At 43.0% G+C, this 23848-nt stretch overlaps 1 protein-coding gene across 1 annotated transcript in view; it reads left to right on the top strand.

Moving 5' to 3' along the window:
* The first annotated feature begins 6567 nt into the window (after window positions 1-6567).
* Window positions 6568-23848, top strand: part of LOC121433922 (protein tyrosine phosphatase domain-containing protein 1) — a 56615-nt gene continuing 39334 nt past the window's right edge. Inside the window, exon 1 of the mRNA XM_041632607.1 lies at window positions 6568-6725. The gene's annotated coding sequence lies outside the window, so the exon portion shown is untranslated. The remainder of the gene's footprint in view (window positions 6726-23848) is intronic.

Below are 23848 nucleotides of genomic sequence, written 5' to 3'. Positions count from 1 at the left end.
AGAAGTCACTTTGCAATCCCTGTTTATAAGGACGCAGACCCTGCGCCCACGCTAGCAGAGGCCTCAGTACGCCTAGGAGCCTCCTTCCCCACCTCACTGTCCCTTCCCTGGGAGAGCTGTTGATGTCCCTCAGGGAGTTAGGAATCAGAAATTCTTCATTCTCAACCTCCATAGCAGGGCGTCCTGAAAGATTTGGAACTACAGAACGAGAGCCTGTGAGGCCGTCTGCTGACACTATTCGGTTATATACCATTCATTTGCATATTAATTTCAGGTGCATATTTTCTTTCAATCTCTGTAGAAGTAAGGCACTGAAGATAATAATTCTTTGAGATGTTCATATGATGCATGGTGATTATATTCACCTCACTTGCCCTATCCCTCCTCTCTGATCCGCTCCCACTTTCCTCTCTCCACCCAACTTCATGCTCTTCTTTTTTTTTTTTTTAACACTTTAGCAAATCCAATCTGTGATGTCCATATACACTTGGATATGGAGACACCCACTGGAGCATGGCCAACCAATCAGAGGTCAAGCCATAAGACAGACTGCCCCTCCCCAGAAGCTGTCAGCTGTCGTAAGTCTTCAGTAAGATGTAGGGGCTCATGAACCCCGTCCTTCTCCATGCTGGCAGGTTCGCAGGCTTGAACTTGTGCAGGTGAGCACAGTTGTGAGTTCTGTCACGTCCTGAAGACACTCCAGCTCTGGTCCTCCCCAGCCTCTGGCTCTTACAATCTTTCTGCCTCCTCTTCTGCTATGGTCCCGCGACTAAAACATGACGCCATTAAGAATCTTAGAACTGGGGAGATAGCTGAGCTGGTACAGTGCTTGCCTGCCAGCCTGAGGAACCTCAGTTCCATCCCTAGGGCTCTCATTAAAAGCAAGCAAACAAAAACAACCTGGTGGCGCACGCTGGTGAAACCAGCACTAGAGAAGTGGGGACAGGTGCGGCCTTGGGGCTCACTGGCCAGCCAGCCTGGTCTAATTGGCCGGCGAGAGATCTTGTCTTAAAACAACAGCAACAACATGGCAGATGGTGTCTGGGGAACAGTCGCTGAGGTTATCCTCTACCCTCCCCATGTGTGGGCACACACACGCGTGTACACACACACACACACACACACACACACACACATATACACACACAGACACATCTCAGTATCGACTGAGCTAGAAAGGACCTTGTGAAAACTAGAACCAGAGAAAGCGAAAGACTTGCTCCAGTACTAAGATTTAACAAGAAAAGCAAGGAGTATTATTGGTTTTCTTAGACTGTGTAAATTATTTCCAATTTAGAGGCTTAGAACAGTGATCACTCGTTAGCGCATGGTTCTTCCATCAAGGTCTGACTTAGGCAAATCAAAATGTCAGGGAGGCCGTTTCCACCTGGAGGCTTCCAAGCTCATGCTGACTGCAGGATTCGCTTCCTTCCACTTGGAGGTTGAAGGTCCTGTTTTCTTGCTGGGTTTTAGGCAAGTATTGCTCTCAACTCCTCAGGGCCAGGGCAAAAACAGCAACAGACTCTCTTTTGTTCTTTGAACCCCTGATCCAGCCAGAGATCTCCCTACCTTTGAAAGTTTCAGATGGTTATGTCAGGCTTGCCCTGATAATTTCTTCCTCCTTCCCTCCCTTCATTCCTTTCCTTCTTTCTTTTACAAAATATATCTTTACTTATTTTTTTATATTTATTTATTTATTATGTATACAATATTCTGTTTGTGTGTATGTCTGCAGGCCAGAAGAGGGCACCAGACCTCATTCCAGATGGTTGTGAGCCACCATGTGGTTGCTGAGAATTGAACTCAGGACCTTTGGAAGAGCAGGCGATGCTCTTAACCACTGAGCCATCTCTCCAGCCTATCTTTACTTATTTTTATTGTGTGAATGTTTTGCCTGTTTTGTCTACTTGCTGCTTGTGAGTCTGGTCCCTGTAGAGGTCAGTAAAGGGCACCAGATCCCCTGAACAGGACCTTACAAGTGAGTGTGAGCCACTATACGGGTGCTGGGGATCAAGCGTGGGTTCTCTGCAAGAGCAGTCAGGTCTCTTAACCACTGAGCCATCTCTCCAGTCCTCTAGTCTCTCTTCTCTTCTCTTCTCTTCTCTTCTCTTCTCTTCTCTTCTCTCTCTCTCTCTCTCTCTCTCTCTCTCTCTCTCTCTCTCGGTTTTCCGAGACAGGGTTTCCAGGGTTTCTCTGCAGCTTTGGAGCCAGTCCTAGAACCACCTCTTGTAGACCAGGCTGGTCTCGAACTCACAGAGATCCGCCTGCCTCTGCCTCCCGAGTGCTGGGATTAAAGGTGTGCACCACCACTGCCCGGCTTAGTTTCTCTTTCTTAACATTAATTGTGCCCTGTCACATTTACTGCCGTATAAATGATAATGAATTCAGTCAGATTCATAGTCCCGAGGATTATGTAGGATGTAAACGTGGAAGTGGTGGGTGGGACATCTCAGGAGACGGAACCCTGCCTACCACCCAAGGTCTCTGTGGATGTAGCATCAGCTTTATCAGAGAGCAGCTGGACGACTCATTAATCCCCGAGCTGATGTCTCATTTGTAGGATAAGAATAAATATCTCACGGGGTTTTGTAAGTGTCAATGAGATGGGTAGGAACAGGATAAAATGCAGAAACAGCCACACGGCTGAGGAAAAGAACAGCACTCCGTCTGCTGCCTTTTTTCTCAGGGGTCGGAACTGACGGCAGTCAAGGAGGTTAATGCGCTCCCTCTGGCTCATGCCAGCTCACACGATCTGTGGGTCTGGGTCTCGTCCACTTCAGAAGATAAACATCCACTTGAAAGGCCCTGAGTGTACTAATGATGACACAGTAACTAAAGATCTGCTAGGTGATCTGTGGACGTTTAAGAGGCCATAATGGAATATTGAGAATCGACTTGAACACCGTATTCATTCAGTTCAGGGTTTTAATCCTTCATTTCCCCCCTTATTAACCATGTCACTTTGGGTCCTTCTGTAGCTCCAAGCTTCTGCTCACGTGTAAAATGGACATGATGAGCATGGTGCTGCGTACAGTTCCAGCTGCTCCAGAAGCTGAGGCTGGGGGGTCAAGTAAGCCCATGAGCTACATATTAGCCTAGGCAACACTGATGGGATGGGAAACAGAGAAGGGAGGGAGGAAGGGTGAGGATGAAAGGTTAACTAGAGAGAGCACGGCAATTAAGAGATCTTGCTCTTCTTGTAGAAGAGCAGACTGGAGTTTGGTTGCCAGGGCCCATGCCAGGCCGCCCCCAACTCCAGCTCAGGATCTGCGGCCCTCTTCCAGTGTACATATGAGTATATACACCCTGGCAGGCACACAGATGCAAGTAAGCCTTTTTGAGACAGGGTTCTCTTGTAGCCCCAGCTGTCCTAGAACTCACTCCGTAGACCAGGCTGGCCTCGAACTCAGAGTTCTACTTGCCTCTGCATCCTGTGTGCTGGGATTAAAACCATGTGCCTCTACTGCCTGGCAAGAAAAACGTTTTTGGGGGCTGGAGAGATGGCTCAGAGGTTAAGAGCATTGCCTGCTCTTCCAAAGGTTCTGAGTTCAATTCCCAGCAACCACATGGTGGCTCACAACCATCTGTAATGAGGTCTGGTGCCCTCTTCTGGCCTGCAGTCATACACACAGACAGAATATTGTATACATAATAAATAAAAAAAAAAGAAGTTGGCTGATCTTTTAAAAAAAGAAAAACGTTTTATTGCTTTGATATTAAGCATTTATTTTATTTTGGTTTCTGTTCAATGACATAAAACTACATTGAGATGGCATTTACAGAAGCTCAGTAACAATTACATACTGAAAAATACTATATACTGAAGGGCATTTTTCCACTGAAATATAAAATCTCAGTAGATAGTATCCCAAGGTAAGCTTTAAAAGTAAAATTGCTGGGTGGTGGTGCACGCCTTTAATCCCAGCACTTGGGAGGCAGAGGCAGGCTGATCTCTGAGTTCGAGGCTAGCCTGGTCTACAGAGTGAGTTCCAGGACAGCCAGTAGTCCTTACTGCTTATAGAACCATGAGGGTCCTTGTGGGTCCTGTAAGTTTCAAGAACCTCTAAAGAATTTTCAGAGGGCTGGAGAGATGGCTCAGTGGTTAAGAGCATTGCCTGCTCTTCCAAAGGTCCTGAGTTCAATTCCCAGCAACCACATGGTGGCTCACAACCATCTGTAAAGAGGTCTGGTGCCCTCTTCTGGCCCGCAGGCATACACACAGATAGACTATTGTATACATAACAAATCAATAAATAAATATTTAAAAAAAAGAATTTTCAGATATTTACTTTCTGGGTCTTTATAAACCTCCATCTAGGATGTTTCGATTTGTAAGAAAATTGCTGCTACACACAGCACATTTAAACACTTCTCATCTCCTATCCCACTATTTTCTCTTATCCTTAGCAAATAATGTGATTGTCCGACCTGGTCATTTACCCATCTGTTGGCCGGGAGCACAGGGCATCATACTGCCACATAAGCCTGCACACAAAGATCCTCCCAAAAGCAAGGGAGAGAGAGAATGGATGCTAGTGGCCACAGAGTACAAACTCCGCAGGAGGACAATGTACAAACGCTGTGACAGCATACTGCCTGCCCCCTCGGTTTGCTCTCCTGTGCTTTTCCTTACATCCATGAGTCAGATATGCTATCCTTGTTAATACCTCAGTGGTATTGGACTACCATCTTCTTCCTAACTAGATCCTTTCAAGTCTGCATGGAGATTTAGCTGTTATTGTTCCCTAGCAAGTCTTCGACAAGTCTCTCTTCTTCCTCTCTCAAATAGATCCCTTCTCGTCTACACAACCCATATACAAATAATCTCTACATGTTCATATTATCTGTATACTTGTTGGTCTTCTCAAAGGCTAATTGTTGATTTTCTAATGTATCATAAGTATGTAACAGGCATTGTTTATTAAAGCATAAAACTAGTCCTGCTTCTTTTTTATTGTTTTTATTGAGCTATACTTATTTTCCCACTCCACTTACTTCCTTCCCTCTCCCCTTTTACCCTCCCTGTCTCCCACACCCCTGTTTCTTCTTTAAAAACCCTAAACATAGGCAATATTTGTGACCTTGGATAGTAATAAGAAACACCAAGTCAATTTCAATTCTCACTTTCCATTTGACCAAAAATGTTTGTTTTTCCAAATACTGCATTGATAATTTAATGTGAAAAATCTTTTTTGTATTGTATGTTTATATAAGACCTGTTTCCTAGGCTACAAAGTGATACATTTTTTCCCTTATGCTGTTTGTTGATATTTTGTTTTGTTTTTCAAGACAGGGCTTCTCTGTGTAGTCTGGCTGTCCTAGAACTCACTCTGTAGACCAGGCTGGCCTTGAACTGATGGGGATCTGCCTGTCTCTGCCTCCCAAGTGCTGGGACTAAAGGTGTGTGGCACTATCGCCTGCCGTTGTTGATTCTTGTTAACTTTAGACAGAGTGAACTTTGTTAACTGTGTATACAGAATTATATTCCTTACGTTTATGTGTTTGCAATACTGTACAACTAATTCAAAGCAGACCAGTCATTTCGGACGCCTAAATCCCTCTACATTCTAGTTTATTACCATTCACATCCATCAGCGTCATGTGCTCCACAAACCCAGTGATGGCATGAAATAGGAAAATGTATGTATGTACCCAGCACAGGGCACCACGGAGCAAACACTTGCCAACAAACCGGTCTGCGCTGGAAAGACTTTTTTCTACTGAGCTGTACGAGTTAATAGAACTTCTTGCAGAGTTTGACACCAAAGATGGAGCAGAAGCTGCCAGATGCCTATTCAGATTCATCCCTCCCTCTTTGGGTATGGGATTTCCTTGAGCACAGTAAAGGGCCCAGCGAAGATATTTCTCAATTACACGAGGCCGTGATACTGAGTCTGAGTATATGAGATCTCTAATATGGTTAGGTTATTGGGTGGGCTTTTAGCAAAGTCCTTCTTTATTAAAATTAAAGGCATCGTGTTTTATTTCCCTCACCTTCCCCCCACCCCAACCTCCATCCACTCCTTTGGATCCTTGGGTAGAGCCAATTCTCCTCTCTCTCTCATTCAACTTCCCCTATTAGTACAGTACTAGAGCAGATATTTAAACTGTCATTATGCAAGACAATACTTCCACTATATTTATTTTGCACATTAAACACATCAGATGCATAATACAGGCTCTTCGCTGGGAGCTGCGACGGAGCACGTGGCTCTGTCTGCGAAGCCCCAGGGCTGTTCTCGTTCCTCCTTCCTCACCTGCGACTTTGCATGGCGCTATGGGGAGTCGCTGCCCCTATTTTGCAGGCTGGCAGCTGCTCCCTCTTAAGACCCTCCGCGCACAGGCCTAGGCGGACCGCGAGACCACACGGCCCCAGACGGGCCTCCCAGCCGCGCGGGCCGGTTCGAAACCCCTCGGAGCCATCCCGCGCGTCACGGGCCGCCTCGAGCCGCCATTGGCTGGCGAGTGTCACGTGCACAGAGTGGCTCCGGCTATTGGCTGGCGGGCCGGGCGCGCGCAAGGCAGCGCCGGCGACGCGGCGTCATCGGATGCCGGGCCGCTGAGTGGCCCGTGCGCGCGCCGGAGGGAGACGTTGTGTGGCGCGCCCGGCGGGGAGTCTGTCCCGCTGCTGGCGGCGCGGCGGGGAGGCCGGGCCCGGCCTTAGACGTGCGAGACCGACCGGCCGGCTCCTGGGCTCCGAAGCCGGAGAGCGAGCGCGCCAAGAGGTTCGGAACCTGCAGCCAGTTAGGCGCCCGCCGAGCGGCCCCCAGATGGTTGTCCTAAGGCGGCGGGTGATGGAGGGAGGCGTGTAGTAGGCGCATCCCTAGGGGAGGGGCGGGGTCCAGGGCGCCCCTCCGTCCAGCTCAGAGGGGCGACGCTCCGAGGTCTCGTGAGCAGCGGGATGCCTGGGTGTTTTAGTTGAAAATCCCTTGATTAGCAAATATCCGTAACTAATTTTTTCATTAAAAAAAATACACCAAGCAAGACAGTCACAAGCTGGTATCAGATGACCACTTTGTGATCCTTAATTCAGACCTAATTCTGCTAGTAAATGAGTCACTTGACTTTGTCCAAGTCACTTTTCTCTCTGACGTGCATTCTCAACATTGATAATGATGCCCCTGTTCGTGTGTGTGGTGTGTGTGTGTGTGTGTGTGTGTGTGTGTGTGTGAAATCTTATATAACCCAGGGTTTGTGGGCTTTCAGAGGACCACAGCATAGATACACAGCACCTGTGGTATTAAATTTTAATAGAAAAGAAAATATAATAAAGAAAGGCCCCGGGGGTAGGCTGGGGGGATTGAGAAACAGTACTTTAGGGACATAGCTGATCAAATATTCCGCAAGTGCTGTCTATGCTAATGATCGCGAACTATCATTTATTGACTTAGAGCTGAAAGAACCTGAGAAGCCATTGTCGTGGGCATTTTAGAATTTTGTGTCCATGTAGACATCCACGTATACCCACTCCTCACCCCCACCCTGCACTCAGCGCAATCTTTAACAACAAAGTCATTCTAGTTTTTTATTTTCGTTTTTCTCTTAGAGAATGGAAGGCTTGGGTGACTTGCCACAATCCGAGCTAGTAACTAAAAGAAATGGGATTTAAACACGAATGTATGTCCCCAAACCGCTCATCCAGAATCATGTGGTTTCTAGATCCCCTGTGAGGCTGTAGCCAAGTACCTGTGACCTTTTAAAAAGCATGGATACCCAGGCATTGCTGAAAACCTAAGACCAGCATGGAATTTGCCTGAAATCTCATAGACGATTCCTGCTTGGTAACCCATAGTCCATTTTAGCAATAACTAATTACTCACCCGATCCCAATGCTTTCACAGGGTTGTGTTCTGGAGACTCAAATTTCCCATCTCAAGCACTGCTTCTGTTTTCTCTTCAAGAGGATGGGTTTCTTCAGAAGAAAATCCTTCATTGGTGAAATCCAAGGGTTATGGTAGAGCACTGTTGAATAGCTCTCCTTTTGAAGAAAATCCTGACAATTTGAATTTGCTTTCTCACTTTTTACATGATCTCCCTTGAGTGCTACTCAATATATTTTTAAAAACAAACAGCAAAAAACAAACAAAAAACCGGCTCAAGGTGCTTATTGTAAAGTCACTGTGAATCACAGACCCTACGAAGAAGAGTTTGAAAACCACAGTTTACCCATAAGACCACGAGTCTAACAAGACGACGTCATGGTCTTTATATTGCTTTATCTTTGTTAGTGATGTCTCTCATACCACATAAGTTATTCAGGTCCAAAAAATTTAGAAAATTCTCAGAGATGAACTTGAATATCACAATTCCAAATGTGGAAAGCAAATTGAAAATTATTCTGAGGATAAACTTCAAATCACTGTTCTCTTAAAATCACATTTCAACCCTTTTTCCAAACCCAAACCTGGCCCCATGTCCAAAGTTCTCTGCCCCTCCCCCTCAGTTCTAAAGGAAGCAGTATGGAGGGAGGCTATTGTGAAGAGTGCTAGAGAGAGTTTGGGAGTGCAGATTACTCTTTGAAAGACTGATTTCAAACCCTTTGTGCAAGTACTCAGAGCACTGTGACCCAGGTGAATGGTATCTCAGAAAATGGTAGTTATGTTAGGTAAGGACTTTCTGAGTGGTACATCTACACAGCCAGGTTCTGGCTGCTACAAAACACCGTCTCTGGTTTGGATTTTTCTGAAAATGGGTAAGCATGAGTCTCTAGACCAGCCTTCCCGTCTGAATGCTATAATGTTTATATAGCAAGGGGAGCTGACCACAGATGAAGAGAAAACCCACAATCACAGGGAGGAAATGATGTCATCTTTTAATGTCTGAGTTATTTCTGTTAATTATAGTTCAAGTAACATTGTTCTGCGCACACCTGTTCCACCTTGTGATTAGGACATTATCCCCATCAACCAACTTGCCTCACATATATATAAATTCAGAACATTCTTTCATCAAGAAATTTTGAGTACTTACTGCATACTAGATATGATAATGGTGTAAGTGTACCTACTACAGAATTCCATAGTAAATTCCTGTGTATTTAAGAAGGACTCTGATGTTGTCTGCTTGTGGAAACAATTTGCATTTCAATTCATAGCTTTGCAAAGCCAGCCCTTGGTAGTTTTATTTATTTATTTATATTTATTTTTAATACCTGGTTCTAGAGATTTTAGGGATTAATTGCCTGTTTTTTTTTAAAAAAAATTGTGTTGTGGCTCTGTATTTTATTTTGTTTCCAATACTGCTTCCTAAGAAGTATGAAGTATAATATAATCATATTTTGTAAATAAGATGTTTTTCTTCAAAGATAAAATATAGTTAAACTTAGAAAACATCAGTAATCAGAAAAGAGCATAAAAATCTATAACCCATTCTTAATCTTTTGGTATGTATTTGTCCACTCTTTTTTGTTTTGTTTTGTTTTTTTGTTTTTGTTTTTTGAGACAGGTTTCTCTGTGTAGCTCTGGCTGTTCTGGAACTCCTTCTGTAGACCAGGCTGGCCTGGAACTCATAGAAATCCCCCTACCTTTGCCTCCCAAGTGCATCCTGAGTACTACTACCACCTGAGCCACTCTTTCATCTGTGTTATATGTAGACTTGAGAACATACTCTGTATTATATGTATTATATTAAACTGTGTTATTGTTATTGTGGTGTGTATGTAGAAGTGTGGGTCCACACGTCATGGTGCACGTGTGAGATTAGAAAACAGCGTCTAGGAGTTGTTTCTCTCCTTCCCTGCTGGGATCCAGGGGTGGAACTTAGATTAGCGGGCTTCAGGGACAACCACTCTTATACCACTGCGCCATCTTGCCAGCCTGTGTATTATGTTTTGTGACATATTTTTAGTCTGATGATACATGGTAAATAAGTATGTTCTTTGCTCACATGACTCCAGTGTTTTGTTGCTAGAACTGGGACTAGAAGAATCCTGTTAATAAGTTACTGCACAGGACAAATTCAGAAGCCTAAACTGCTGACCCAGGACCAAAAGCCTCTGCTGTTTTTCTTTCACTAATTTTTGTTCCATTTCCACTTTTCTAGTTCCAGGACAGCGCGAGTCTGTTGGCAGTATCCCTGAAGGAAGACTTAGAAGTGTAGTCAGCACCGGAGTGTTCTAGACATTCTTGAAATGGAAGCATCCTGTTTATTTAAAAGGTGCTCCTATAGCTAAAGCTAGGAAGAGGTGGGCTTTATAAGTAGAAAAAGAAAAGCAAGGAGTGGAACCCAGATTGGTCGTTAGAGGTAGTTGCAGATTTAAGGTGGGATTTTCTGTGTATGTCATTTCAGACAAACCAAATGCCTTCTGATTGGCTGCTGTTAACCTCCTGTTTGGAAGACTGGTTCTTTACAAGTTTTTTTTTTTTTTTTTTTTTTTTTTTTTTTTTTTTTTGTAACCTAACCATTTGGGCTGGGCCTGGCCTAGTGGGCCTAGTACAAGAGCACACTCTAAAACATTGATTTCTTGCAGTTTTTAATCTACCACTCTCATTATGCGAATTGGATGTGTATACGTAGAATATATTATTATTTTCTTCAACCACACTTCCACGCTAAGAACCAAATCCAGGGCCTGGGGTTGTTAGACAAGTACTCTGTCAGTGAGCCATACTCCCAGCCACTAAATATTTTAACCTATCTAATGGATGGTCTTTGAATATCTACAGATATCCAGGCCATCATGAGCTTCTGAAGAAAGGGGACTAAACTAACTTTAATAAATTATTTCAATCATCTTAACAAAATAATAAAACTAAACAAATGATATCGTATAAAATGTAGAAACATAAGGAAAGGAGCTTTTTCCCCCCTCGTGTGTGTGTGTGTGTGTGTGTGTGTGTGTGTGTGATTTCCTGAGTGGTTTATTAAGCATAGGTGTTGAGCATGGGGTAGTGTCAGACTGCCCCATTTCCATAGTAACCAACAGGCTTGGTACAAGCTATAAGTTGTTCCTTCATCTGTGTGAATTAGTAATCTACATTTAAAAGGAGAACTGGCTTTTTCAAACATTAAGTATTTTTGTATCAGAGTCGTGACTTAAAAAACACAAAAGTTAAATTCACAGGTTAAAAACAGCAGTCCTGACGGCTGCCCTGAGATGTCAGGTCTGAACCTCATCTAAATTATTTAAGCAGGCAGCACCCTTCTGGAGAGTAAAGGTGGGGGAGCCTGCCTGCTTCTATATAGGTATCCTCCATAGTGTCTTTGGCATTTGAGGGTTCAGTCCCAGACTGGGTACCATGACTTAGGAGGTGACACAGGGCAGGGCCAAGCCCCACAGCCAGTGCAAATGAAGAAAAATGGCCCTACCTGCCATTTCCAAGCTTTGGCAGCTCTCAGGTGTTTCCATCCCCAGCTGTGGCCAGATTGCAGGTCTTGGGCCCGAGTTTATGGTTACTGCAGACCGGCTGCTGCTCAGCTCCAAGCCCTTGTTCTCAGTCCTCAGTGACCTCAGTCTGGGGGTAGCACGGAAGGAGGGTTAGCTCAGACCTCAGGATCAGTTGTTGCCCCTCAGCACACAGAAAAAGCCAGAGAGGTACAGACAGCATGGATGTGGTCTCACTGGACAAAAGGCAGGCAGGGCACAAGTGAGGACTGTGTCTGGCTGCTAAAGCATGGACTGCTGCATGACAAGGCCCTTTCCTGTGCACATTTATGTTTACCTTCTATTGTACATTGATTTTTCATATTTTAGCATAATAGTATGCCTTAGTAATATAGTATTCTGCACTATAATATAATATAATACATATACTAAATACCAGCACATACCTTTCCCAACTCGTCTTACATGAGGTTTCCTACATGCTGATTTCCTAATTAGATAATTTATCATTACTGTTGTCATTTCCTGAATGCTTCTCCTTTTTCTGGTTCTTTGAGTCAGTGGCCTATTTGAATGCTACCTTCTCTATGTCCTATTGAACACTATTAGTGGCTGCTGTGTCTTTCTGTCCAGTAGCTGAGTAAGTTTCAGTCATGAGGGTCTAGCTTGTAAAAGTCCTATCACGCCACCATCTTAGTCCTGACTGTGCTAGGCAAGGACTGTACAGAGGCGCCGACTGTAGCTCAGTATTTGCTTTCCTGTGTGCAGAAGCTTTTTAAAAACAGACGCCAAGGGCCTCAGGGGAGGGTCTTGCTTCTGTGCTTTCCGTGCTCGTTCCTGATGCACATGGGAAAAGTATTCTCATTTAGAGCCTTCTCTCTTATCTGATGCAAATGATTATGGGATTCAAACTATGGAAAGCAGAATGCTACTTACAATTTGTGGAATTTCAAAGGGTAATGCCCATAATGATTTAAATTGGTATAAACATATGAAGGATAATTCTACTTTTAGCCCATACCTCCCATTTCTGTATTCTTAGTGATTATTATTAAATCGTGTAGACCTTCTTGACAGATAAACTCCTCAAGTTAATGAACACAAAAATAAAATTGAACTATTTTTCTCTATATTAAAATTTAGACTTCTAAACGTTTACTTTTAGAAAATTAACTTTTCTAGGTGATATCAAATTGCAGGATAAAATAATCTTCAATTGTGTGAATTAAGATGAAAGATTGAGGAGATGGCTTTATTGTTGTAAGATTTTTTTATTCTTTTGACTTTTTTGGGGGGGTACCACCCAGCTCCCAAATAAATCACTCCTTCGGAGTCTTATTCTTTCTTAAAGTCTCCCAGCCTTAGCTTGGCTTGTTTCTAGCCAGTTTTTCTTAACTTAAATTAGCCCGTCTACCTTTTGCTTCTGTGTTTTTCCTTTTCTTACTTCTGTGTATCTTACTTTCACTCTTACTCCGTGGCTGGCTGGCCTCTAATGTTCTCCTCTCCTTGTTCCCTTCTCCTCTTTCTTTAGATTTCTCCTTCTGTTTATCCTCTCTAGCTGCCAGCCCTACCATCCTTGCTCCTGCTTTGCTTTTGGTCATTCAGCGCTTTATTAGACCATCAGGTGTTTTAAGGCAAAGAATCACAGCTTTACAGAGTCAAACAAATGCAGCATAAACAAAAATCTCACATCTTAAAATTGTATTCCCCAACACTTTATAGGTAAAGGACTTTAGTAATCTTGGTGCTCCTACAGCAGGAGGGGAGGTGGAGACAAGCAAATCATGGTAGCTCACAGATCGGCTAATCTGGCATAATTTAGCAGTAAACAAAAGACTGTCTCAAACAAGGTAGAAGGCAAGGAACTTTACTTGAGTTCGTCTTCTGACTTCCACTCATGATTTTTGTGGTGAAAATCATGTGATATAAGATTTTGTGATATAAGATTTATCAAGTATTTATAAGATTGAATTGGTTTATGTGTGCCTGTATCGTGGTCTTTTCTCTCTGAACATGTACTAGTTTGTGTATGCCCCTTTTGATCTGTGGTTGTGTATGTGCTGTTCTCATACTTTGGAAGAATATGCCTGCACAATGACATAATTTTATGTTATCTAAAGTTGAAACAGTGCAGAGTGGCCTGCCTGCATTCCCGTGTGTGAGGGGTTGCGGCTGCTGTCCAGGGATGGCGGTGTTGCACTGTATTCTGTCCCCGGCCTGTGCAGCCCAGCCATCAAGAGTGCTCTCATTGGGCCTCCGTTCCTTTGACATTCTTGCCTGCTAGAGTTTTGAGCCCTTCTCTTCTTTGTAGCACTACAAGATGATCTGGGATCATCCTCTGCTCTAGCCCTAAAACGAGTCATCTCAACAAGGGTCCCTTTGTTGGAGAATGGTATTAGGAACCAGGTTTGCTCTGATGTGCTCATCACAGTTTCAGTGCTTTCAGGTAACTGTCTGCAGAGTTATAAAATACATGTATACGTACTAACTTGTATAAATGTAGATGCCTGTATAGTACTGATCGCCTCTTATTTGTGGTCTTGCTTTCCATGCCTTCAGTTATCTAGTTAACCATAGTTTGAAAATATGAAGTGGAAAATTCCAGAAATAAAATATTTGTAAGCTTTAAATTGCATGCCATTCTGAGTGATAAGCAGTCTTGCACCCTTCCACTCTCTCCTGCCCTGGACATGAGTCATCCCTTTGTCCAGTGTACCCATGCTGTGAATGCTACCCACTCATTAGTCACTATTCATAGGCTGTCACAATGCTTGTGTTCACTTATATAGCAATACTTGCCTACTTTGTGTAGCAGTCTAATGACTGTACCACAGTTCCTGTGTCCTTCACCTCACTTCATTCAATCATGTAGGCATTGTATCATCTCACATAGTAGATTGAATATAAGAAGACATTTTGAGACAGCCACTTAACTAACTTAATATACTTAGCAGCATATCGTTAAATTATATTTTATTAGCTATTGCTAATCTTTTATTCTGCCTATTTTTTTTACAGTAGTCTATAGTAAATGTGTATGTATTAAAAAGAGCAGTGGGTATCTGTAGTTGTTACTGTGCATGGTTTCAGGCATTCACGAGGAGCCTTGAGACACGTCCTTACAGTAAGGTGGGACTGTTCTATTAAGCTTACCAGGAATTCCCCACAGTGGGCCAGACTAATGCCGACATAGTCCACTTCTTCCTGTTTACTTGGAACTTCCTAGTCCATAGTCTCTGTTGCTGCTACATCTCTTCACCGATATTTCCTATCTCGGTGTACATGAACCATATTATGACTGCTAACTTGACCTCCATAAGGAGCACAACCTCATGTGTGTGGCCAGTTCTTTTCCTCTCACAGTTTCCGTTCGTTTCCAGAGGATTTGTGACTTTCTCACCGTCTCCTTGCTGAGGCTCTGTCCTACTTTAGCACTGCAGGAAATTCTTTGTTGTAGCATGAGGTCTGTGCTGCAACCCATCCCCTTCTTGGTTGAATTCTTAAAAATCTTGGATTTTAAAAACCATTAGTAGATATTCTTTGTGTTTTGACAATCCATAGTTCTTGATAAGTAGATGACACAGATTTATAAGAGACAAAATAGTTTCCTGGTCCTGAAAATAATCCTGTGTTGTAATTCAGCTTCTGTCCTGAAAACTCTGGCAGAAACTGTCTACTTTTCTGTCCACGTAGTTTTTGTCTTTTCCAGAAAGTCTATAAATGTATTCATAGCCTCCTCAGACTAGAGTTTCCACTAGCACAATCCCAGAACACATGTAGAGATGAGAGACAGCTCTCTTGTAGGATCTACCCATATTGCTCAAATGAGCAGCTCTTTCATTTTGGTCACAGAACAGCATTCCTAGTACGATGTGACATCACGGCTGCCCTGGCTTTGCGTTGTCATAGGCAATGACATAAGCAGTGACATCGCGGCTGTCCTGGCTTTGCGTCATCATAGGCAGTGACATAAGCAGTGACATCGTGGCTGCCCTGGCTTTGCGTCGTCGTAGGCAGTGACATAAGCAGTGACATCGTGGCTGCCCTGGCTTTGCGTCGTCGTAGGCAGTGCTGCTGTGACGGCTCCAGGGCAGGTGCTGATGGAGTTTTCACATCAGCTGGGAACAGGGTTTCTGGACCATGCACAGCTCTGTTAGGCACTGCTGAACGCTCTTCATTTTATTTCACCATCAGTAAAGGAGTGTTCCAATTACTCTCAATATTTGCCAGCGTTTGATGGAGTTATTGCTGGGCTGATTTGTACACTTTAACTTTTAAATTGTCATTATACTGTGTGCACATGTGCACACCATGGCATGTATGCAGAGGCAGAGGACAACTAGAAGTCCGTCTCCTTCCACACGTCAGTTCTGATTGGATGTGTTGTCAGGCTTATGCAGCATGTGCTTCTGTCTGCCAAGCCATGTCGACAGCCCAGGACCTTTTGTTTGTTTGTTTGTTTTTCATTTTTACCATGCTAATGTTTAGTGGTATATCATGACTTATTTTTCTCCTCCCCTATATGGAGTATACTACAAAATACTTGTCTAAATGTTCCTGATGTAAAAAATCATTATACTGCAACTTGATTTTACCTTTTAACTTGTTACAACCAAATTTCCAGGTCATTATGTATCAGTCTGATTAAAAATGTAACTTACTTGTATTCTGTGAGTATTGCATGCAATACTTTTAAAAAAAGTTTTTAAATTATTTTTTAAAACACAATCTTTTCTCATTTTACAGACCAATCCCAGTTCCCACTCCCTCCATCTTCTCCATACTCCTCCTCCCACCCCCCACATCCACTCCTCAGAGAGGGTAAGGCTTCCTATGGAGAATCAACAAAGTCTAGCATACTTTGAGGCAGGACCAGTGCCCTCCCCCCTATATCTAGGCTAAGCAAGGTATCCCTCCAAAGAGAATAGACTTCAAAAAGCCAGTTTCAAGCAGTAGGGATAAATCCTGGTCCCACTGCCAGTGGCTGCACAGTCTACCCCAGCCATGTAACTGTCACCCACATTCAGAGGGCCTAGTTTGATCCAGTGCTGGTTATCCTGCTGTTCCTACTAGCTCAGGTAAGCTGTTTCACTGGGTATCCCCATCATGATCTTGACTCCTTTGCTCATATTATTGCTCCTCCCTTTCTTCGACTGATCTTTGGGCTTTTCTGTGGGTCTCTGCATCTGCTTCCATCAGTTGCTGGAGAAAGGTTCTATGATGGTAAGGTAGTCATCAGTCTGACTACAGGGCAAGGCCAGTTTGGGCACTCTCTCCACTATTGCTTAGGGTCTTAGCTGGGGTCATCTTTGTGGATTCCTGGGAATTTCCCTAGTGCCAGATTTCTTGCTAGCCCCATTGTGGCTCCCTCAATCAAGATATCTCTTTCCTTGCTCTCCCTCTCTGTCCTTCCCCCATCTTGACCATCCCATTCCCTCATGTTCTCTTTTCTCCTCTCTTTCTCCGTTCCTCCTCCCATCTGCTCTCTCTTCTCCCCCCACCCCTACATTCCTAATTTTCTCAGGATATCTTGTCTATTTCCCCTTCCCAGGGGGATCTAGGTATGTTTCTCTTTAGGGTTCTCCTTGTTACCTAGCTTTTCTGGGGTTGTGGACTATAGGCTGGTTATCCTTTGCTTTACATCTAATATCCACTTAGAGTGAGTACATACCGTGTTTGTCTTTCTGGGTCTGGGTTATCTCACTCAAAATGTTTTTTTTTCTCCTAGTTCCATCCATTTGCATCCAAATTTCAAGATGTTATTGTTTTGTTTTGTTTTTTTACAGCTGAGTTGTACTCCATTATGTAAATGTATCACAATTTCTTTATCCATTCTTCGGTTGAAGGGCATCTGTTTCCATGTTCTGGCCACTATAAATAATGCTGCTATGAACATAATTGAGCAAATGTCCATGTGGTGTGATTGAGCATCTTTTGGGTATATGCCCAAGAGTGGTATTGCTGGGTCCTGAGGTAGGTTGATTCCCAGTTTTCTGAGAAACCACCATACTGATGTCTAAAGTAGCTGTTCAAGTTTGCACTCCCACAGCAATGGAGGTGTGTCCCTCTTACTCCACATCCTCTCAAGCATAAGCTGTCATTGGTGTTTTTGATCTTAGTCAATCTGACTGGTGTAAGACGGTTTCTAAGAGTCATTTTGACTTTTGTTTTCCTGATGGCTAAGGATGTTAAGCAGTTCCTTTAGTGTCTTTCAACCATTTGAGAGTCTTCTGTTGAGAATTCTCTGTTTAGATCTGTACCCCATTTTTAATTGGATTATTGCTGAGTTCTTTATATATTTTGTAGATCAGTCCTCTGTCTGATGTGGGGTTGGTGAAGATTTTCCCCATTCAGTAGGCTGCCATTTTGTCTTATTGACTGTGTCCTTTGCCTTACAGAAGCTTATGGGACTCCTGAGCGTGCGAAAGAGTGGGTCTCTGATTCTTGTGCCTGCTCTTGGCTCTCTTTTCTTCCTGTTGGGTTGCCTTGTCCAGTCTCAATGTGAAGTTTTTGTTTCATGTTACTATATTTTATTTTGTTATGTTTGGTTGTTATCCCCTAGAAGCCGATTTCTTTCAGATCAGATCTACCAGCAAAAATTTCTTGCAGGCTTTGTTTCAGCCTGAAAGTGTGTAGATTGCTTCTTTACATCGGAAAGAATGTTTGGCTGGGTATAAAATTTTTAGTTGACTATTCATTTCTTTCAACACTGAAAAGTGGTCTTTCCATTTCATTTTGACTTAATCTTTTATTTATTCATTTTTATTTTATGATTTTTTTGAGGTAGGGTTTCTCTGGGTAGCCCTGGCTGTCCTGGAACTTACTCTGTAGACCAGGCTGGTCTTGAACTCAGAGGTTCACCTGCCTCTGCCTCCCAAGTGCTAGGATTAAAGGTGTGCATCATCACTGCCCAGCTTTGACTTCATCTTTTAAAAAATTATTATTCAGAGTCTGTACATATGAGTGAAGTGGTGAGCAGGACAGGCACTTGTCCCATATTGTGCATGTGGAGATGAGAGGACAACTTTATGGAGTCAGTTCTCTGTTTCAGCATTTATATCGTTCCTGGGACCAAACTCAGTCACCAGGCCTGTGCAGCAAGCATCTTTCTTTACTCATGGAGCTATTTCACTGCCCTAACTTTCATCTTTTTTCTTTTCTTCCTTCCTTCCTCCCTTTTCTTTTCTTTCTTCTCTCTCTCTCCCTCTTTCCTCCCTCCCTCCCTCCCTCCTTCCATCCATCTCTCCCTTCTCTCTCCCCCTCCATCCATCTATCTATCTATCTATCTATCTATCTCTATCTCTCTTTCTTTCTCTTAGAAAAGGTCACACTATGCAGCCCTACCTGACTTGGAAGTTAATACGTAGACCAGGCTGGCCTTGAACTCATAACTATCTGCCTGCCTTGCCCTTCTAAGTGCTGGGATTGAAGGTATGTGCCACTGCAGCTGGCTTGAGTACCATTTTTTTTTTTTTATGAATCATAAGTCAGTAACTTCTTCATGGTTGCATTCTGGACTGAACTCCTTTGCTTGACATGTGTTGTCCCTTCATGTTCATATGCTTTTTGTCCTCCAGCTACCTTGCGAAGATAGTTGGCCTACTCCTGCTTCTTGTTCTGTGTGCTTACTTTTAAGAAAAGGTTTATATTTATCTTCGTGTGTGTGCACGTGTGTACCTGCCTGCCAGCCTGTCTTGTGTCTTTTAGTTTGTCACATGTGTGCAGGTGCCTGTGGAAGCCAGAAGAGGGCATTGGATTCTCGGAAACTGTAACTACAGGCAGTTGTGAGCTACTGATGGAGCAGGGAACTGAACTTGGGTTAGTGGGAAGAGCAGAAGGCTCTGTGGCCCCCAGAATGTGCTTATTCTCTTGAAAATTTCTGCAAGCCTTTGCCTTGTTCTGGAAGAAGGAAAGGCTGGTAAATGAGCTCAGCTTAAACCAGATGTCCTGTGTGTCCTGCTGTGGAAGGTCTAACTCATTCTGGGAATCCTTAGGAGCACATTCCTGACATATTTTAAGTCACTTGAAATGCATTTCACATATTTCCTCGTCAGGAATTAAATGGGTAAAAAGTCTTTGTATCCTTTCTAGTCTAGAAATGAGCAGTCATAAGGAAAGCAAATAACAAACCATGTTGAGCTTTTCATGATGAACAGTAGGTGATTGAAAAAAGCTTAAAAGTCACAACGTGTGTGAAGATATGCATATATAGATATATAATTAAGTGTTATAGTATCATATATCAATATATGTTAAAAGGGATATCTGAATAATGAACATGATAGCAATTCACATAATGATGTTCAAAGAGACATGGTATCTGGTACTTGACCAAAAAGTAGCCCATGTTTTGAGCAGTCTGGTTTTATTGACATCGGCCTGATAGCAATTTCCTAATTTCAGGCAATTTGGTTTAAGATAGAAACTCAGTAAGAACATTAATACCCAAATCTCACCCAGGAAAATTAGCCAGCTTCCTGATTTAGTTGAAGATATGGGGCTTCTCAGTATAGTTCATGATATTATGGGAATTGGCTTAGAAACTGTAAAATATGTTTAATGTTGACAGCTGAAGAAAGCCAGGCAGCAGTCCTCCGTGACAAACTCTTTAAATGTAAATCTGCTGTTAGGTGTGTGTAGACTTCTTGCCTGCTATAGTGGTTCTGAATATGTGAGCACCACGGAAGCCAGTTAGAGGCTCTCAGTTCCTGACCTTCTGAGTCTGAAATGAGGGTGGAGGCAAGCATTGAGTTTTTATAACATTTAACCAGTTTCTTTTTACTTATGAGACTAGAAACTGTGTAAGACAAATGCTGAACCATAGTCCCCAGCCCACCAGGTCATTCTGATGGGTGCTGAGCTGGGAGTTGTCTGTCTTGATGATCTTAGAAGTGTTTGTGCCTTAATTTGAGATTGGCTCCGACCTGGAGGATAACTTGCCAGGTGCAGATACTAGCAGGAAAAAGGGAGTGTGGAACAGCTTCAGCTATGGCTACCAGTTTACCTCATTTGTCTTGTCCTGAAGTATTGTCTGCAGAGTATGACTTGAGCAGCATAGTCTTTAAAGGGTGAAATAGGGTTCCTGGAGTGTTATTTTTCTGTGCTGTGTGACTTGCCGCCTGGGAGCCTTGCAGTCTTCCCTAAGGTGTAGTTAAAGTGTGAGATCACAGAAGCCAGTGAAGTTAGTAGTAAACTGCTAGACAGATTGTCTTTTTAAGATGGCCTTCAGCCCCCTCTCTGAGGACTGTAGATAGGGCTGTTTTCATAGTGCCTGAGCCTACCCAGACCTAGGTAAACCTTTACTCAGCCCTACAAGATAAGGAGAAATGAGTAAAATATGTAATTGGCATTTAGGGGGGTATCCTAGCAAGGAGGAAATATGGGCTGAAGCTGAGAGGAAAGCAGATCCAGTCCCTTGAGGAATTAGAACACAAATTTGTCAGATGAAAGATTTACAAGAAATTAGAAACTTGAATATGTTCAGGAAAGCATCATAAAACATCTTGTATTTGTATTGTTCTGCTACACAATTATATGCTTTCAGGGTCACTGAGACAAGTAAGGCATGGTTACAGTTCCTGCTTTATAGATGGAAAATGGATATTCAAGTAGTGGTTGATGTTCACTGTGCACTCACCTAATCCTGAGTCCTTGTTATGTGCTAGGTTCCAGCGTAGGTTCTAGAAATTCGGATGTTGGCAAAGCAGATCCTCCTCAGAAAATGTATTTCTATGAGTTTACATTATAGAAGAGGAAAAACAGACAATAAACAGGATAAATTATTAGTATTAAAGAGTATTTTTACCATGATCCTATTGAGAAATATTGTAATTTGGGATGATTTAAATTTTAAGGTGGGCTGTGTGAAGGGTTTTTGGAAACAGAGTGACATGCTAGGCATGATAGCATATGCTTGTGATACTAGTACTTGGGAGATGAAGCTAGAAGGTCAGGAGTTCAAGGTCACTGTCAGCTCTATGGGAGTTACAATTAGGAGTTGCCTTGGGTCTTGGAAGAGACTTTAGACTTAGATATTAAGCAGTGATGAAACTATGAAATATTATGGGGACTTTTGATGTTGGACTAAATATATTTTAAGTTATGATATGGCCAGCAACCTAGGGGGTGGAGCAGGGAGTGGACTATGATGGTTTGAATGAGAATGTCCTGCACAGACTCAGATGTTTGAATCTTAGGTCCCCAGCTGTTCCGTCTACTCCACCTATCTAAATCCTGCCCTATCAAAAAGCCAAGGCAGTTTCTTTATTAACTAATGAAAGTAACAAATAGACAGATGAACCTCCTCCACCACTTCCATTTGAGCACCATAATATTTATGTGGCCTGGATAAATTCATTTACATTCTTGAGCATCTGTGATTATTGTCTAGAATCTTACCATACTGACTGACAGTGTAGCCTATAAGAGTGAACACAGACCTCACACATCAGAACGACAAGAGTGTAAATTACTAATTGTGCTCCTCCAGAACTCAGACACCTTGGAAGTGGGAACAAGAAGGGATCTGTCCTTCCTCAGGTACCCAGGGCCATCCTGATGCATTCCCAAGTGGAGTGCTTGAGCTGGAAGCATGAAGGAAAGGTTAGAGCACTTGCTCAATGCAAAGTCTCTCGAAGAAATATGCAGAACACCGTTGCCTCCACAGCACAGAAGAGAGAGCTGAGGTTCTTGAGTGTCTCCCAGCCTGATCTCTGTGAAGTGAACTGATTATGAAGTAGAACATTACTTCCTGACTGTTGTGACCGTGTGAGTAATAGTTCGGCACTGTACTCAAGTTTTAAGTAGTAGGTACTAATTAGTGAAATGTGTGACTAATTCCAACAGTTGAGTCATCTGGGGGACGGGTTAGGGATGAAAGAACTGTGGTACAGAGTGAGCAAAACCCTTGTCATTGAGTCAGGAAGTTACATAAGAGTGAAATGTCAGGATTAAAATCGAAACTCTCCTTGTCCTGCAGCTAGGCACACGAGTAGGTGAGTTGTGAATGGAGCTGGCGTGTTCTTAAGACTTCTTGGAAGCTCAGCTTCACTATTAGCATGACAATTAGACAGGTAATGCTGAGAGTCACTGACAAACTATTTTAAGGAAGGAGCAAAATGACGATAGCCTTGGAAGGGAATGGAAAAAATCACAGTATTGATTTGCAAAGTGAAATACCAAGCATCTCCTTTGTGTCAGGCATTGCTTTAGACACGTTTAAACATGCACGCATACACAGTCTTTCTCTTCCTTACAACCTCTGAAAGTACACATATAATCATTCTGCCACAGAAATCAAAGCTCAGACCAGTTCATATAGATGGCAATTGAATAACTAAGATTTAAACACAGAACTCTGACTCGACAATATATTTAAATCTTGATATTTTTGATCAGCAATTATGCATAACTATACTGTGTTTCTATGCAAAGAAGCATACAGTAGATAATATTTCAGAGATCTCAGATTTGAGTTTCAGAGATGAGTGGAGAGACTTCTGCTCCTAACACATAAATAAGGCAGAGGGGTTTTCTTAACTAAAATATTAGACAACCTTTTAAAAAATTATTGGAAAGCAGGCAGCCCATGGCTTTGGTCTCTTAGAGATGTAAACACGGTGACTTTAAGGTTGCACCAGCTGCCTCTCTGGGGACAGTTCCAGACTTGGGCTTAGAGAGGGACCAGGCCTTCCCAGAGATACATAGAGGGCTGAACTCAGTGGAGCCAAAGTAGCTAGGATTTGCATAGTTAAGGTCTCCCAGAGAGGGGAGGGACACCCCACCTGAGAAGGTCTTCAGCTTTGCTGAACTGCAGTTTGGTGAGTACTGATCTGTATAAACCATCTGAGACCAGGAAAATACAAGTCGGGGAACTTGCCCCAAGTAGTTCTGCTCTGTCAGCTAGAATGGGAAGGCCTCTGGACACCTAGGGGCAAAACTATAGAAAAGGTTAGCCTTAGCAGTACATCTAAACTAGCCCAAAGTCAAGGCCAAGAAGGGGCAGCCCCAACAAACATTTCAAAGAAAAGTTCCTTTTTAGGAATAATAAATTCTTTAATAAGAAAAAGTCAAGAGCAGCTGGAAAACTAACCAGGATTTCTTTGAGGAAGGTGGATGAGAAGGGACTCAAAAAGGGAAAGCAAGGAGGAAGATTACAGGTGTTTGGGCGGCGAGGAAAGCTTAAATTTCTAAAGCAGTGAAACTCAGGCACCAGATTCCCAGGTAAGGGCAGATTGACAACCACAGTTGAGAAAGGATTCTGCGTGGTGTACTGTAGGCTTAGCAGATACAAGCAGAACTGACTTTCTGTTGTCAGACATTGAAGGCTGTATACTCTGTTTCTCACATTGACTTATTATTACATAGCTCAGACCTGTGAGAATTGACAATATAACTCCCATAATTAGACAGGCTTTCTATTCTTGTACACTATTTATTTTGTTCTGATGGAGGCTTTTTGCAGTGAGGGGGATTGAACCCAGCCTCCAGCGTGCTAGGCTAGTGCACTGACACCAAACTGTATCC

Source organism: Microtus oregoni, unplaced genomic scaffold, assembly GCF_018167655.1.
Source record: "Microtus oregoni isolate MIOR12 unplaced genomic scaffold, Mior012 000042F_ref0000377, whole genome shotgun sequence".
Lineage (NCBI taxonomy): Eukaryota > Metazoa > Chordata > Mammalia > Rodentia > Cricetidae > Microtus > Microtus oregoni.
The sequence above is the reverse complement of the archived record's forward strand: the minus strand, read 5'-3'. Positions and strand labels throughout refer to the sequence as shown.